This window comes from Schistocerca americana, chromosome 9, assembly GCF_021461395.2.
Source record: "Schistocerca americana isolate TAMUIC-IGC-003095 chromosome 9, iqSchAmer2.1, whole genome shotgun sequence".
In the NCBI taxonomy this organism is placed as follows: Eukaryota; Metazoa; Arthropoda; class Insecta; order Orthoptera; family Acrididae; genus Schistocerca; species Schistocerca americana.
Window position 1 is genome coordinate 122,531,236 of NC_060127.1, and position 17,712 is coordinate 122,548,947.

Below are 17,712 nucleotides of genomic sequence, written 5' to 3' on the forward strand. Positions count from 1 at the left end.
ATTGGCTACATTGTCTCCTATCACAAGGAGTGTGTAGTTTCAGTTGCACCTAGCTTCTTGATTACAATAGATCTGGATCCTGTCAGGAAAATAATTTACTCAGACAGAGAAAGATACCAATGCTGCTTCTCCTGGCATACGCAGTAGCTTATTTTCTTTCTCTATTTATTTATTTTCCATTGGATCTGTACACAACATACATTTTATGGATAAAGTCAAATATGTATCGCAAGAATTCAAGTAGTATAATACGCTTAATAACTAGCATTTAGCAAATTATGAGTGTATACGTCAATATTTGAGTACCATACCATATCTTAATTACGAATTTGCTAACATCATCTGAAAGATCTTTCAAACTGTCTCTTGATACCTATCTTTGCAACCTGTTGTAAACGTAATGTATTCAGACCTTAGTAGCACTTGCCTCTCAAATTTAATACTTCCCTTTCCATGAAGGCATTGGTGCATTAGCCAGGAATGTACAGTATTGGCCAAAAATACGATTTTCGTACCACTACATTGTTGGAAAATTACTCCATTACACGATGCAAGATTGAGAGCTCTCCATGTATCCAATTCAGGGTAGCACAGGGAATGGAGTTTTTGACACTGGGTCATTGGGGCAAGAACCAGACATGTCAATAGCTTGCACTGTCACTGGAACAAACAGAAGCCATTCTGGCATGTGAAATACATCCATGGAGTTCACTGTGGTTGATGTTACACAAGATGTAATTTTACACTTCTCCTCTCCCTCACAACTGCTGTATCAACTTAACACTAAGATGGCTGATAACGAGAAGTTTACTTCTCCAAAATAAAGGCTCTGTAAGTACTCCATTGCAAATAAGCATGTAGTTTGCTGTAGTGCATCATTATGACAACCTGTCAATCACGATTTCATCATTCAGGAAGCCTCAGCTACATTGCTTGAGAAGGACGTTCAGGAAGTGCCTCTGCTAGTTAAATCTAACGAACAGGAACAGATCACGAGGGTGGACAAGAACTTGCCAGCATCAGACATGGATTATATGACAAGGTCATCTGTGACAACAGTTACACATGCCACTTACAGTTTGTCAGAAAGAGAAGCATAATGAACTTGTGTACCATACATACATACATACGATTCACTGGGATACCAATTCTTTTTAAGTCACATTCTGCTCATAATATCCAGTAAGCTTTCAAGTGCCAATAGTTGTTTGTTTTAGTTACTTTCATTTTTGAACATTTTATAGGAGAAATATGCCCAGCATGGCTTTAGGAATTTTAGATCTACCAGAACAACAACAGCTGTCTGTTTAGTTTTTGTAACTAAGGCATTAGGTTTGTGGCATATTTCTTGACTATTCAGTGGCCATTGTGTATGCCACAACATATACTACTAGATATTCTCCTTGACTGTGTACTGGGGAAAGGGGCTGGTATAAATTATCCATGGAAAATGAACATGTGTGGAAAGAAAAGTGAACAGCACTATTACAAGTATCTATTCAAATTTTTAATTTATTTAAACAGTGGAAATTCTAGGTCAGATTATAAACATTATTATGGAAAGGATACATTGGTACTCACTGTGAAGGTGAACTACTGACAACCAGACAGACATGATGGATAGACTGGCGTATCAGCTTTCAGCCAAAACCTCCTTCACAAAAGACAGCCAAGTCCATATTACACAATGTGCCTAAACCGTAGACCTGTGCACCAATGCCCCAAGTGTGCCTATCTGTAACTACAGGCAGGTTCAAAAAGACCCATTTCACCATCCACGTGAGATATACCTGGTGTGCATGGGCAGTAAACAATGGTAACGCCAGAAACGTGAACAGAACTGTCTTATCTCTTGTAGTCACTCGTTCTACTGCACAAAACAAGGGTGGATTGTGTGACATATTGGAATGTCATCCGTTTCAATTATTCATAAGAAAATGAATATCATTACTTATTAAGTAACTGATATTCTCTTATGTAAGTTACTGCTGTTCTGAATGAAAGACTCCACAGTTATATTTATATTATGACACTCAGTTGCACAGGTATATGTATTTATACAACATTTTGCACATGGAGTACCCATCTGCGTTTGGAGCTAATGCCCTGGTACTGACAGTAAATCTTCGGATTAGGGCAGAACAATGACGAAAATAAAATGCCAAATGTCATCGAGTTCGATCCTGGCTGAAAGGAAGGAACAAAGGAAGGTGATTACACTCACTACTTATGAAAGAACTGAGGGTCAAAGACCCACATGAATTTCAGGGCTTCGTGAGGATGGACATGGCCTGTTTCGAGAAGCTGCTGTCTATAATAGAAGATGGAATTACCAAGTGTGACAGTCACAAGGAAGGCTGTCTCATATTCTCAAAAATAAGAATTAAACCATATGTTTATACATTTTGTGATTATAGCAACCTAAATCATGAATAAAATACCGGTAAATGTCCTGTTATGTTGCAGGCTGGATTTAACATTATGTTTACTGGCGACTGGGGAAGCATAAGAGTCTAGTTTTTAGCCACAGAATAGCACAGCATACTATTTCAAAAGTTGTTGCGGATATATGCACTGCAAATTGCAACACTTTAAAGAACCAGTACTTAAAGGTGTACTTGTGCTATTCTTCCACGTTTGGACTATGTATGTGTGGGTGCTACTCAGTTTCGCAGTCACCTGTCACACTAGGTGAAACTGCAATGACTTTCTCCCTTTCACTGCCAGTTACTTTTTTCTAGCATGCTGAAATAAAGGACGAGATGCAACCAAATCAAATATGAACTTTCATTAGATAACGCATTACAATACAAATCGAAAAATCACCATGTAACATTACACACATACTACTCTGAAAGAAATGATTTTCTACTACCTTATTATGATACAGTGGGTCATGCATACACCTTTCCTCACTGTATGCCTGATTTAGGACACTTAATGCCTCTTTGCTCCATTTCATTTCTAGAATACGAAGCTATCAACAGAAAAAATCCTTTCACAAACAGCATGTATGAAAGAGTCTACTGCAAAAAAGTTCAGAGATAGCAATCATGTGTACACACGTCTACGGTGAATGAGTGCACATTTTTCTTTTCTGATGAATGCTTTGACTGAAAGCTTATATGTAATAGTCTTTTCATCGTGCCTGCCTGGAAATCAGTTTGTCATCTTTATAGTGAATAGCAATCTATGCTTTCCATAATAATTTTGAATTTCTTTCATTCCTTGTCTTACACATATGGCAGTGTAGGACGAAAATGAAGAGCAAATCTCCCAGTCGTGGAGTGAGTCAGTACATCAAATTGACATCCGGAAATTAATGATGGACAATTAAAATGTACCCTAATTCTATCTATGCAACACTCTGCTTTTGTATATTAGCTCAATCAACACTGTAACACAAGAATCAGTTTAATCATTTTTCAGTAATTTCCCAAGAATGTGTGAGAGTATTTTACCCACTACCTTCCTTTTTTTACATGCAAATGATGTGCCTCAAAGTAGGTGGAAATGCTTCACTTCTTGTAATTACAGTTTAACAGTCGACTTACACTCAAAACATTCTCAAAATATGAAACTGGGAACAGTCACTTCAATAATATTTATCTTTTAAAAAATATTAACATATCCACATGTAAACAAATACATGCTACCAAAACAATTTGAAAAGTTGTTTAGAACTAAAAGAATTCCAGGGTGTGGTTATGGATATGTACTTGAGATGGGACAATAATAAATAACATCTGCCGTGAATTGAGTTCAACAACGTTTCTGATGACAAAATGTCACTACAGCATACACATGGATGCTACTAACAGCACACCATGGGCTACTTGATTCACAGCTATTTTATGGTATTGTGGCCTGTGGAAGTTCTGCAAATACACACATACAAGTGTAAGTGAAGGTAAAAAAGAAAGCAGTAAGATATACTAAAATATGACTTCTTAAATATTCTTACAGACAGATTTATGGAACTAAACATTAAGGCTAAAGGGCACTTTCAGTGTCAGCAGCTCCCGCAATGCATGCAGATGTTGGCAAATTGTGAATGTCGGTCAGAGCCAAACAGGTGATTGTATTCAAGAGCCAATGAGAAGAGTTTCCTTCAGTGGAACACACAAATTAATTACATTTCTTTTTGATATGCAGAGCACCAGAGTAATTTTTGCTTATCTGGATATTAGGAATCACAAATGTGGTTAATGTTTCATGTACTTTGTTAAGAAGATAGTGCTGACAGACTGACCAGTACCATAGCCAGAGGCCTATGTTACGTTTGAATGTAACACTTTGGTTGAGTTACCGAGAGCCAACAAGTCAACAAGAAAATGTGCGAGTTCTAATACCTTGACATGTAGTGCAGCTGGAGAGAGATGTTCATCATTGCAATAATGTACTGGCACTTCTTATTTCTGATTTTGCCTCAAATTCTGACACCTTAGTCAAATTCTAATCTAATGGAACAAAAACCAGCTAACTTCACTGACAAACTATTAAATATGGGTATGAGCATTCAGGTTAGTTACTGACAAGTGACTCCTGATTCATCAGATTCAGTTCTCATTGCTTGTCAAGATAGTTGTTACTAACATCAGAACACAATGCTATGGCCACCAACAACCTAAATGCAATTTTACTAAAGAATAAACAGTATAATCACTGCACTTAAAGGAAACCAATATTTATGTAAAAACTAAGTGTGCTGCATTATTAAACACATACTTATGATTTTAACACAAGGGAAACTTGTAATCATGCTGAAGCACATCTGCTAAAATTGATCAACAGAAACCATAAATCTAACATGCTTCCTACACAGTAATCTGCCATTGTACATACAGATGAAACAAAATATGGCTGTTTTCAAAGAAAATCTTTAATTCAGTGTGTAACAGTACCTGGAAGCTAAACATTATGTAACATACAGATAATCACTTCTTTTATTTATATATTCATGTAACTGTAATTCTGAACTACATTTAGTCATGATGTGTGAAGCATCATTATTTGCAAGACAAAAATGATAATACTAATCGTGGGCAAAAATCAACATCATATTAATTTAATTCTTACCGTATGTGTTCAGGATTAACATCCTTCGTCAGTACTTCCCTTTCACATGTGCATTAGATAAGGTGGCAAAAATCCCTCATGATGTATAGATTCAGCCACATCCTCTCTGCTTCAGTGTGGGTGGAGAATCCAAAATCCTTTTTACACCGACAGATGCCACATTTTAACTGCAACATTACACTTGTTACTTCAACTGCCATCAAATCAGTATCCACCATTAACTATACCTTATGTTTCACTTTTTATATAATTCCATCATCCTGGGGGACAGGATAAGGCTGAAGCAAATTAGTGACTGTAATTTTGATATGTCTAACATGTGGAAAAGATAGCACTAATATGTTTGGGTGAGTATTCTGTGCCATTTGAATTTGGAGGATATACACTCTGCTAACTGTATTTACTGTGGCACACTTACTGGCAACAGTCTGCCATAGCAGCACACTATTTACAGCAGAATATGACAGCAGGTGATCGCAAGACTATTACTAGGCTAAAGGCTGTCTAAAATAAAACCATCCCGACTAAAGTTTTGTGATACCAGTTTGGTAGCATTTTCAAAACAGTGCCAATTTCTGGCATGTTCTATGTAACATTCATTGACTAGGTCAATGTATTTGATTTCAGCCTGATTTAGTTTCCAGTCCACATTTATTTTGGGCACCCTATGTATCCTCACATACTGCATAAGCGTCAGTACTAAACCATTTTATTAGCCATCCATCATACAGTCTGTAATGAAGCAGGACGCATTTTAAGAATGACCAGGCCCTTTTTAGTGCATGTTTTATCTCACAATTTCTTGATAAAACTAGCAACCACTTATCAGTTGTAGTCTTAAAAAAACTATGATTTGAAGACAGAGCAATTTACTGAAATCTAATGACTCCCATCCATTAACTCATTCACGTTAATGATGATTATAGGCTTTTCATATGACACGAGACACATTGTACATGATACATTAATGTAACATCACCATGCAGCGCAGATAATAAATTATTAATGAAGTGCAAAGAGGTAATGTGTACTAAATTTATGAATCCCACTGGTATCTCAGATCAGTCTCAAACACTGTCTCACTGTGGTGGAGCGGAATTGGAGGTATTAAGCTACGAAGGAGAAGCAGCAACTACTCGTTCAGTTAAACAGCCATATATCAAATAAGGCTAATATAGGTATTGTCAGTGACCAGCGTTGAGTTGACAGTCCCACCACCCTCAGTACAGGTTTACAACAGTGCGGCAGAATGATGAAACTGCCCCTCTGTTTCTCGGGTTCCAAGCTCTCAGTTGTATATGCACTCACACCAACAATAATGGTCACGTATCAAATGGGCCCAGTAAGCTGCAACATCAGCAGTATAATCACATCTGCCAGTCACTGACTCGCCTGTCACAACTGTCTCCTTTTGTATCTCATGTCCCACTTCTGAAATATGGGTTGCTTGTTAAAATGGTCTTTCACATTTACACCTCATCCCAAGTCCCAATGTCTGAATTATCAGTGCCTAACTTGAAATGTCACTTTCTAGTTCAGTTATTTTACTGAAATAATAGGGGTACTGTTAGATGAGCAACTATCAATGATGCATTGAACACAATTATACTTTACCCGTGGAACACCGGTGCCCATGGATTTAAGTTGGACACGGGATAAAGGTCCACAGGATGTGGACCTGTCTCGCTGAGTGCACTGTAAAGATATAAAAGTTGCTGATATTAATTTGAGACAGTTTATCAACAGAAAATTCTATTTGGCAGTTGACACACTACAATTACATTTGAAGACTAGCACAGCATCTAGTATGAGTACTAGGTGGAAAAGAAGAGATTTAATTATATCAAACATGAGTATACCGTACCTCACGAAAATTGGCGCCTCTGGATTCAGGAAATATTTTTGTGTCTCTCTTGCACTGCAATTGAAATATTTGTGTTACATTAGGAAGTATCATTACAGTCAAAATGGTGAAATGAACATATTTTAACATACAATCAAGCAACTACTTACATCTGTAATAGGGAAACAAAGATAGCAAAGTCAAGATAAATATAATAGCAATTCACACCATTGTCTCACATGCCACAGGATTTCAACAGTTGGACAGATACAGGTAGTTATAAAAATCGATACATAGTCGATGCATGAATATAGACAAATACAACTTCAGATTGTATGCAGACATTTCCTGCACCATTCATTATGATGATAAGATAGCTGTAATGATTTCTGAGCATGAAGCTGTGTCATCAGTTCTTGGACGTGAATAAGGAATACTTCAACAGATAAGCAGGGATTCAACTATTACATTAGATAAGGGGAAGCTAACCACCATCTAACAATTCCTTTTCTCCAAGATCAGCTGATTTTTGTCTACACAAGCAATTCCATGATTTGGAAAAATATCTATGCTGAGGGTCACACAAAATTGGACACAAACAAACCATTACATTTGTGTGATCATTACTTGGTAACAGCCTCAATTGTGCTGACCACAATAGGAATGAAACTAAATTAAGAGTGGGCAGACAGCATCACTCTAGGCACAATACGTGGCACACCAACCAATACAAATATAAAATTACACAAATCCACAGTGTCTGTTCCTTCAGACATGTTCAAAGGAACACACACCACACAATCATAACTGATTTGCCCCAATGGGCAATAGATCCACCACATTCAGTGTCCTATCCCCTTCAGGAATCAAAAAGTAGTGAGCATGGAGGAAATGAACAGGGACTGTAGACAGGTGGCACAAGGTAGGAAGAGGCGTGCCAAGATAGCTGCGATAAACATTGTGTCTGTGTGGCCCTGTGGTTCCCAACTTCGAATCACAGGCCGGCACTCACATTCACTCATCGCCATTGAAACTGCGTAGAGTCCTGATGCAGCGCATTTCAATATTCCTTTCCCTCCCTTTCTCCCCTCTCCTTCAATTTACATAATAAGCATAAAAGATATTGAATGACTCCATAAAATGAAGTTTGCCAATATAAGTGTGGTGTCACCGCCAGACACCACACTTGCTACGTGGGAGCCTTTAAATCGGCCGCGGTCCGTTAGTATACGTCGGACCCGCATTTCGCCACTGTCAGTGATCGCAGACCGAGCGCCACCACACAGCATGTCTAGAGAGACGTCCTAGCACTCGCCCCAGTTGTACAGCCGACTTTGCTAGCGATGCTACACTGACAATTACGCTCTCATTTGCCGAGACGATAGTTAGCATAGCCTTCAGCTACGTCATTTGCTACAACCTAGCAAGGATCCATTACCAGTTTATATTGAGATGGAAATTATGTACAGTCAAGAGAGATGTTCACCATTTGTGGATTAAAGTTAAGTATTCTACCAGTTACCTCCTGTTTTGCTAGTCTTATTTCTCTGACCTGCTCCAGACCTCACGCTAGACTGCGTGTAATTAAACGCATGCATTTTGGCCTCCTCTAGCAACACGGTGTTGGCTCTTCTGCCAACACAGCAATAAGCACGAGGATTAGAGCACACACAGCCACAACAGGCTATTTGTCCAGGAAAACAGTTTACCTTAATACTGCAATTCAAAACAAATGAAGACCAGTTGAGGGCTGTTTTGTACTCATAAAAACCACTATTGTGCTAGTTTGATCCCATTTCCTACAAAAGCAGCTTATGCATACGACACTGGAAAAGTCTACCGGTAAGTAGTTTACACAAGTGAAAGCAGTTTATGCGTACATTAATACTGCAAATAACACTTCATTTATGATGTGTGCCCACTGTACATTTCATAAAATTAGATATTTTCGAATGGTGCGAAAGCAGCAATGCTGCAAATCTGATGTGAGTGATGTATAATTTTCTTCTTTGCCTGGTAAAGCGGTGGTGATACGTTTTTTGAATATACTGTGCTTCCCTTCTACTTTTATTTTCTGTAATGTAGGTACATGGTAAAGGAGGAATACCAGAAATCTTTTTCATAGTTTTACACAATAGTAGGTTTTCATCCAAACATGATTCTAACTGCCTTTGTTTTGCAGTTTGAATGTATTCATAGCTGCTTTCACGTTTCACAAAAGTGACCCCATATTAAAGGTGAAAACGAAAGCAGGAACTGTATGCATTCTTTACGATTTCTCACTACACCAATATTTTAGTAAGCTGAACTGGCAAACACTGCACTATGGCAATCTTCTGAGACGGTGCACCTAAGGTTGAAAAAAAATTTGGAAGTACACTGTGAAAATGGATAAGTGTGGAAAAAAAAAATTCATGAACGGATGTAATTTATGCAGCATTAGATTTTCTCCCTTACGTTATTGGAAGGCACACTGCAAACAATACATTTTATCACTACTAGTCTGTTAAATTATAAATTACATCAGCTTTGATTATGTGAATGTTTAGCATTCTTTAGATTTTCACATCAATATTAATCTTAGTACAAAACCAGGGTCTTCAACAAACGTGACAGCAACACAGGCTATGTATGTACAATGGACCGTCTGCCAGATATTTATGTATGTTTTGGGAAGAGAGGAAAGGAAAGACAACAGGAAAGGCTTTCAGGAGAGGAATGAACAATGTTTAACCCTTCTGTGGCCATTGCCCTCAATTAAAGTGTACGCTGCTTCCAACAAAGTGTGCCGTCATTGTGGTAAGGTGAGGTTTCCTTTGACAATGAGTGCTTATGTTACATCTCCCATACAGTTATTCAGTTCAAGACTGTTAAAAATAGTGGACTTTCTCAGAACCTGCTGCTTATTTCTATTTTTATTAGTGAGGCAGCACCTATGGTAAGATCACTGTCACTTTCTGGTTGCTGCAAAAGCAATACTGTAGTAGTGTGTGTAGGCCAAAATACTTTATTGTATTTTGTGTTCCAGTGCATCAAAGCCTGCTGTCCTCATCTGCCAACACTGGGCACTTCCTTGATAAATGTTCTGTATTTTGTTCTTCCCAGACTTCTTTCACATGGCACACCAGATTTTGGGAATGGTTGAATAGGCAGCATAATCTGATTTTATGAAGAAATAGAAGCAGATCTGGATGTAAATGAGCAGTACCATACAGCTGTTTGAACAACAGTAAGCATCACTGGAGAGGAAACTCAAGATATGTTGGGAAATGTAAAAATAAATTTCATTCTACAGTTGTACCTAATGAAATTCGTGAATATGTTGTGTTGTCGATCTTTACTGGCCATCAAATTATGCAGTGAAAGAAATTATTGGTCTGAGGATGATGACCTTGGTGTTCAAACAGTGAAAGATTCTTTGATTCATAATAGGTATCTTTAACTGAAACCTGAATTACATTTCAATATGGGAAACATCTTATAAAGCAGTTTATCAGACTCAAGTCCACACACTTTGGATGTAAACTACGGGCCTTACATTTTCTTACTATACACTGTGAAGGACCAGAATGATGACAATGAGGATCTACCACTGAGTTCCAAAGTACTTTTGGATATGTTGTCCATTATCACTAATTATTAGTCATGACCTCATCTAACAGTAGGGACTAGGCTTCTGTGCATGTGCAACCGTAAGAGAAAGCAGAACAACAACGTCAACCTTATCACGAGATAACGAAAAAGAAAGGTGGGGATGGAAGGTTTCGAGTTCAGATTTAATAGAGAGACCAAAATCTTTGTCACAAAATGGAATGATAAGGAGTATGTTGTACTAGCAACTGATTTTGACCTTGTACCCCCACGGTCAAAGTCTAACATTGGAATTCATCCCAGAAACAGAAGCTCAGTATTCCACAACAACATGCACTGAACACACAAGAATATCATGGAGTTGCCATTCTTCACTGATGTCTAAAAGAGAAACATGCAATCGCAATACATGGTTAATAGTGATACTGATAATTTTTTGTCTTTACAACAATTGTAGATATGATGGTTACAAATGCACAACTGGCTTCCAAGAGGTGCAATGAAGGAACTTCTCCCAGTGAAAGGGTTCAGAAAACAAATTGACAGAACATATCAAATGTCAACTAATGGAACACCTATGAATCCTGTGACATGTCCCAGCACGATACAACCAGAAACTGTGTCCGAGAAATGAGAAAAGCAAAGATTATGTCAGTCTGAGAATTGTAAAGGAAAGCCTAGAACATATTGTGGTGAGTGGAATGTTATGCTCCATACCAAATGTTTTCCAAACATAGTATTTGGCCATAATTAAATTTTCATTTTGGAAAGATGATGGGTTAAATCTTTTATAAACGCGAGTTATTGTAAAATAAACAATAATAGTGAAATGTTATCAGTTTACTATTATCAATTTCCTTATACTACCCATTTTCTCACAAAGCAGTGTAAGGTGAAAACTGCCAAGCGCTCAGCATCCTAAAATGAGAATGGCCCAAAATTTTTTTTCTTTTTTGCCCTTAGTAAATTAAATTTCCTCGTATTTCCATAAATTGGGCCACCAGAATACTGTTTTCCAGAAATTAAGAATACATGTCAATTAATAATAAACTGAATGCTATTGGGTTAATAGAAATAATTGTCCTTTAGGAAGTTTCTACTGTTTTTGTGGATGGTAACTCGTGTTATCCATAACAACACTATTCTGTTATGAACCATATGAATTTCGACCCCATGTTCCTACACATCACTATTCCCTTCATGATAACTGGATTTCCAGGATGCAAGTATTAGCCTAAAGTGATATTCAGATTATCCCACTGAAGTTTTCTTTGCCAGACACTGCTTTCATCCTGCCATTGCCTTCTGAATCTTGTCAAATGTGTTTTCTGGCATCATCTTTTTGATTGAGCCAAAGTGAAGATCTTCCTTGACATTTTGTCTTTTCTGAAAACTAGCCCTAGCTACTGTAACATCAGAAACTCTGAATCAAAACCAGCCTTTCTAGCCTTGCACTTTCTGTACCAGTGTTACTGTACTGAAACATGTGCCACCTTTTGCCTCAGAAAACAAGCAATATTCATAAAATTCCAACCAGCACGATGAACGATAAACTGCTGGAAATCGTCAAAATAAGTGACAGTTTTTCATCAGAATCTTTCTGAAGACAGAAACATACTTATTGACCACATGCCCGTACTTCTGCTAAGCTTCTCAGTACAATTTGTAGTGGAACGCCACATGCTTTGGGTGACGCAGTCTGTTGTTCCAATACTATTTCACCCCTTCTGTCGTTATCTTTAAGCCTGTGAAAAAATTCATATCCCTCATATACGACTACCTCTCAAATGAAATAGTAATAATAACCAATGCAAATCACTGCTCTCTTTGCAGATACTTCCATGCAGTAATGACACAACGAAATGCTGGTTACTGTGTAGCACAAAAACTGCAAAATTATGCCAGAAACAGCACAAATTAGGCACAGTACTGCCACATGAATACTCTGAAGGACAGGTATGGGTTTGAATGTCATTACTTCATCCAATGTTACCCAAACAGCCCTTATAGCCGAAATAATACTGTGCCAACGGTGTGAGCTTAGAATCACAGACCAAGTCAGGCTACCCCAAAGACTTCCGTCTGCTTTTTAGAACCTAAGGGAAGGTGAGGGGGTGAGAGAACTGACCTACATTACACCACCCAAGTGCCACCCTGGCTGATACCTAGTACATCAACAAATGCCAATGAAAAGTGAATAAAAAACATTTTAAATTCATTTAAACAAGGGCGTACCATATATTATAATTATCAGGTCATCTGGATAATCAATTGTATGCTCAGTTCTGAAAACTAACACATTGAGAAACATCAGAAAGGATATTTACACCTAAACAACAAATGTATACCCACATTAACTGAGCATGTAAAACAGATAAGTAGCTTAGTACAGCCAACTTCAATAGTTTTCAGTGTCCTTCACACATGGCAAATGCACCAACTACAAATCCTCTTCTGAAAGATAGTCCCATCTACTGCAATATACAACATCAAACCTACCACAAGATTATAAAAATGTAAACCCTTATGCACATCTCACTGGTGCTACACAAAGCTACAATTCTCTAAATATACCCCAACAGACTAATCACAAAGATAGTTCTGTTACATTCGTTGTACCAATCTTCATTTTTGCATACCACTTATGAAAGTAAATTATCAGGAGCTAGAGCTAAAATCTTGTCTTTGACAAGAGAAGCTAGTGTTGAATGTTTCCTGCCTTATTATCAACACACCCTAAACAGCATTTGATGACAGTTCTCCTAGAAGATGCCAACTTCCCAGAATTTAGTGAACAATGCCTTCCTCACAGTATAGCACTTTTGGGAAGTACCAGAATACCTGGAGGTCGTAACTGGCAATTTAACGGTGGGACAATGAAGCAATTTTTGGAACTGAAGAGTTCTGACTGTATACTCTGCAGCTAAGAGCTCAGTTTCACAAGTGACTGAACAATACACAAACACTAAAGAATTACCTCCATGAGTAGAAATAGGTTTTCTTATGTGAGTACACATATCACTCACTGTAGCCATAGCAAAAAACTTACCCATAATAACAAAGCTTTTCTTATTTCTCAATTTCAGTGTTTCATTAATAGTTATCTCATAATGAAAATAACTTTATATTGCCACATAATATAATTAGCACTGCCAATCAGGACCGAGCGAAGTGGCGCCGTGGTTAGCACACTGGACTCGCATTCGGGAGGATGACGGTTCAATCCCGTCTCCGGCAATCCTGATTTAGGTTTTCCATGATTTCCCTAAATCGTTTCAGGCAAATGCCAAGATGGTTCCTTTGAAAGGGCACGGTCGATTTCCTTCCCAACCCTTCCCTAACCCGAGCTTGCGCTCCGTCTCTAATGACTTCGTTGTCGATGGGACGTTAAACACTAACAACCACCACCACCACCACCACCACCACAACCACCACCACCAATCAGGCAAACATGAAACAAAGCATCACACACAAGCTTAATAAACCATTCTATTACACAAACCATACCTGACTTCCATCAAGCCCTCAGCAGTACATCCTGGATGTACGGCTTCCAGCCTGCTCTGCAGAATACATGGTCTGGTCTGCACACTGCAAAAACAATGTTAACTGTCAAAGCAGGTTTTTTCAGTGCAGCAATGGAAAGAGAAATTTTGTAGTAAAAACTGGCGACTCAGTTTAAGGATATCCCAGTTTAAGAAGTGGTACCATGCAGTTGCAGTTCTCTAGATTTAGTGAGCAATAAAAAAGAAAAGAACGAACAAGACTTTAGAAATTACAGTGAAATTTGCCTGTTCAAACTTACAAATTATAATACACAGAGGAGTTGTGACTGCAATTATCACTAAATTTAGCTATGACAGCAGGATTATCAGGAAAAGAAAGTTTATATCCTGACAAGTTACATGCATTAAACTGAAGTGTCACGAATATACATGAAAGTTCTGCTGGCAAGTCAGAAATATCTCATTACATATTAGAGCTTTATTCAATTTTCTACATCACTACATTAGGTACGGGAAGGTAGCTCTAATGAAGTGTAGAAAATACAAGGAAAATTTTCTAAAGTTTGGGTGGACCCTGCAGATTCGAGGCAATGCACTGCAGGCATAACCAGCATCAAGTCTTTTCCCCCCACGGCAAGTTGCCTTCCCAGCACTCAACATGCTCAAAACAATAGTTTGGTATGTACCTTACACGACAAATCACTTAATATCCACAATACAATTGAAATTATCACAAATCCAAGACAAACACTTCCAACATGCAGCTTCATTGACATTTCCCTATCAGTGGATTCCCTACTCTTGTAACTGCATTTACTGTCATCCACGTAACTGCCTTGTTGCAAGTGCAGCTCATGTTCTTGTATCATTGCTATTTATGCGGTTACCACCCTGTCATGCATAATAAATTATAGCCAAAGATACATAGTGTCACTGTTTATGAAATATTCAACAGCTCCACCATGTTTTATTCATACATGAACATTAAACAAGACAGCAGATAATCTGAACATTTCACATACAGAATGTGTGTTAGTAGTTCATGGAGTCGTGGAAATGTGGACGCCAAAATCTACAGATCAACTGCACTTTACTTCAGGCGTATACATGATCAATATGTGGTATTATGGAAAATGAAAATGAAATTTCGCTAGACCACGTTCGGATGAAAAAGAAAAATATTGTCTTCTGTCAAGGAACAATCCTTCCCCCAAAATTTATTTTCAAGCGAAGCTGGGCACAGAAAGTATGATTTAAGCTCAAGGTAAATGCTTAAACCTGACATACCCGGCGTAATTAAGCCCTGGGATATAGCAAAATTAATTATTTTTATGTGTCACATGGATTGGAGAAAACTTTTCAAAGCTCCTAATTCACACACAACACGAACAACTCATGGTAAAATACTGGGATCAACTGAGAAGCAGGAATGCAGTTTTCCATCATGAGCAGAATCTATGAATGCACTATCCACAATATTAATGCTTTGGTTTTGCATTTTTCCACAAAGTCAATGCAGATTGTGAATTTGTGCACCAGATCCACAATGTACATTGATCTCTATATGAAAAACACTAATATTCTGCTCTAACAATAGTCACACTCAGATTCACTACACTGAGGTTCAGCAGCAAAACCAATACTGCATTAATATACTACAGAAAGACAACACACAAAACATGGAAAACAGTAACTAACAGATGGAGAATGGAAGCAGACAAATATAAATTCACCATTTCATAGCACAACAAACACTTGCAAAGCAAAAATAGGACACTGTACCTTCATTCTCCATACATACCACAAGTGGATCCATTACAGCTGACAGACAAACACAGATTTGGGGTGGCTTGGTCGCAGAGTAATTTAGATTTTGACACAGAGTGTAAAAATCTGAAATGAAAAAATTCTATTACCTCCTAAAGTAACTTAAGTGGTAACGGTTCCTATGCACGTTACACTAAAATAATATTCCACTATTAACATGCAGTAACTTAATGTTCTCCAGACACAAATTGTCGTAACACAGTGATCCCCCATTTTGGTAGCTGCAGCATCTTGGTGTCAGCCTGTTTCATCAAATATGTTACAGCACAATATTCTGGGGCAAGATGCTAACATCTCACATGCCAGGTTGTACCAAGGACATAAGAAATAAACATCCTTGCTAAAGGCTGATTTAAGGAAGTACTACCCAATACCACTTTACAGTATGAAAAGATCTATACCTTATCAGCACAATAAAAAAATTGTGATGTTCAAATACTACACACTATGAAATATTCCTATCAACTGTCTGTGGCAAACAAAAAAATACTGCTGAATATCCTATTGTTTCTATACACTACTCATCAGACTCATAGCATCTTAATATTACAGTTATATATGCACCAGTACTTACAGGAAGCTGTGACTCATTCCACATACAAGCCTGTCGCATACACAAATGACACTACAAATAAATATCATTACAGGTAATACCATTAATTCCATTGTTTGGATCTGGAATATCAACTCAAGCAACCTCCTGACATAGCCAAGACCTCAGACTAGGTGACATTATTGTCTTCACTAAAAGAGGAAAAGGAACAAAATAGGTCAACTGATAACTCATCCAAACTAATCCAGAACTCTGGTTTCAGTACATTGTGTCACAACAACATCCTCAAAAACAAAAAAGGTAAAGAATGCTTTTACTGGTGGTAGGAGAACAGCGTAATGACGACAAATGTAGCAAACATCTCAAATAAATCTATGAGCTTCTATCAAACATCACGAACAACAGACATTCCCCCCCCCCCCCCCCCCCCTTTTTTCACAAGACTTAAATGATATTGTAAACACAAACAAAATACATCTGGCCATCTCTAACAAACTACAGATACTTGCAGGAGCCTACAAAAGACACTTCGAAGACTATACCATTGAACCACGTCATTTACTAGATAAGCAAAGACAGTTAAGTGGACTGTTCTGCTTCTGCATGTAGACGTCACATGCCACATTATGTCACACATCAAATCAGGGGTCCAGTACTGTTGGTTGGACTCAAGAACAGGTACCACATTTAAAGCACAACCTACGGTAAGAATAAATGAGTACCGAAAAAATAATTAACTAAGAACTTGTATAGAATATATAGGATAACCATACTGTACCGCATAAAGATCTCCAGCCATTCTGGTAAATTACAGCACGGACAGTCATTGCCTGGAGAAAAAGAAAAAAAGAACATTAATTTTCAGTGAGACTTCGAACAGTGTATTTTAAATAATAATTCTTACTTCATTCTGCAAAATTCCAAGAGAGCAAAAACTGTATCAGTTATGACATGTCCTTAAGTATGTGGCAATTAACAGCTATAGCCATATATTTTTACATTAAATTTAGTAACACTACATAGAGCTGTTTTTTCTGATTTGTTCCGAAATTCTTTCAAAGGAATAGTTGTGTTCATTTTACTGCGCATCATATGTATTTGGTTTCATTTTTGCTCCATGGATTATAAACGATAATATTTTCAAATATTTCCTGCCTAACGTGAACTTTCTGAAAGTTGTCAGTATTGTTACAGCAGAAAACTGAAGCAAGCTATAGTATATGGAACAAGATGCCTCCTCTTTGCAAAATCATCTACCGATTATACTGTATCCATAATTTGGTAATGAAATTCTATCTGGTATGGAGAAAGGA

The 17,712-nt window shown here is 37.7% G+C and overlaps 1 long non-coding RNA gene across 2 annotated transcripts; it reads right to left on the reverse strand.

Annotated features, from left to right (window-relative positions):
- Positions 1–308: 308 nt before the first annotated feature.
- On the reverse strand, positions 309–17,203 carry LOC124551303. 2 transcript variants are annotated; one of them, XR_006967806.1, is made up of 7 exons: positions 17,178–17,203; positions 15,821–15,912; positions 14,021–14,104; positions 6,944–6,997; positions 6,694–6,774; positions 5,080–5,246; positions 309–660 (listed from the first exon to the last, which is right to left on the reverse strand). It is a non-coding gene; the product is annotated as an uncharacterized LOC124551303 (long non-coding RNA). The 2 variants fall into 2 exon arrangements; XR_006967807.1 differs by lacking the exon at positions 6,694–6,774.
- Positions 17,204–17,712: the final 509 nt, after the last annotated feature.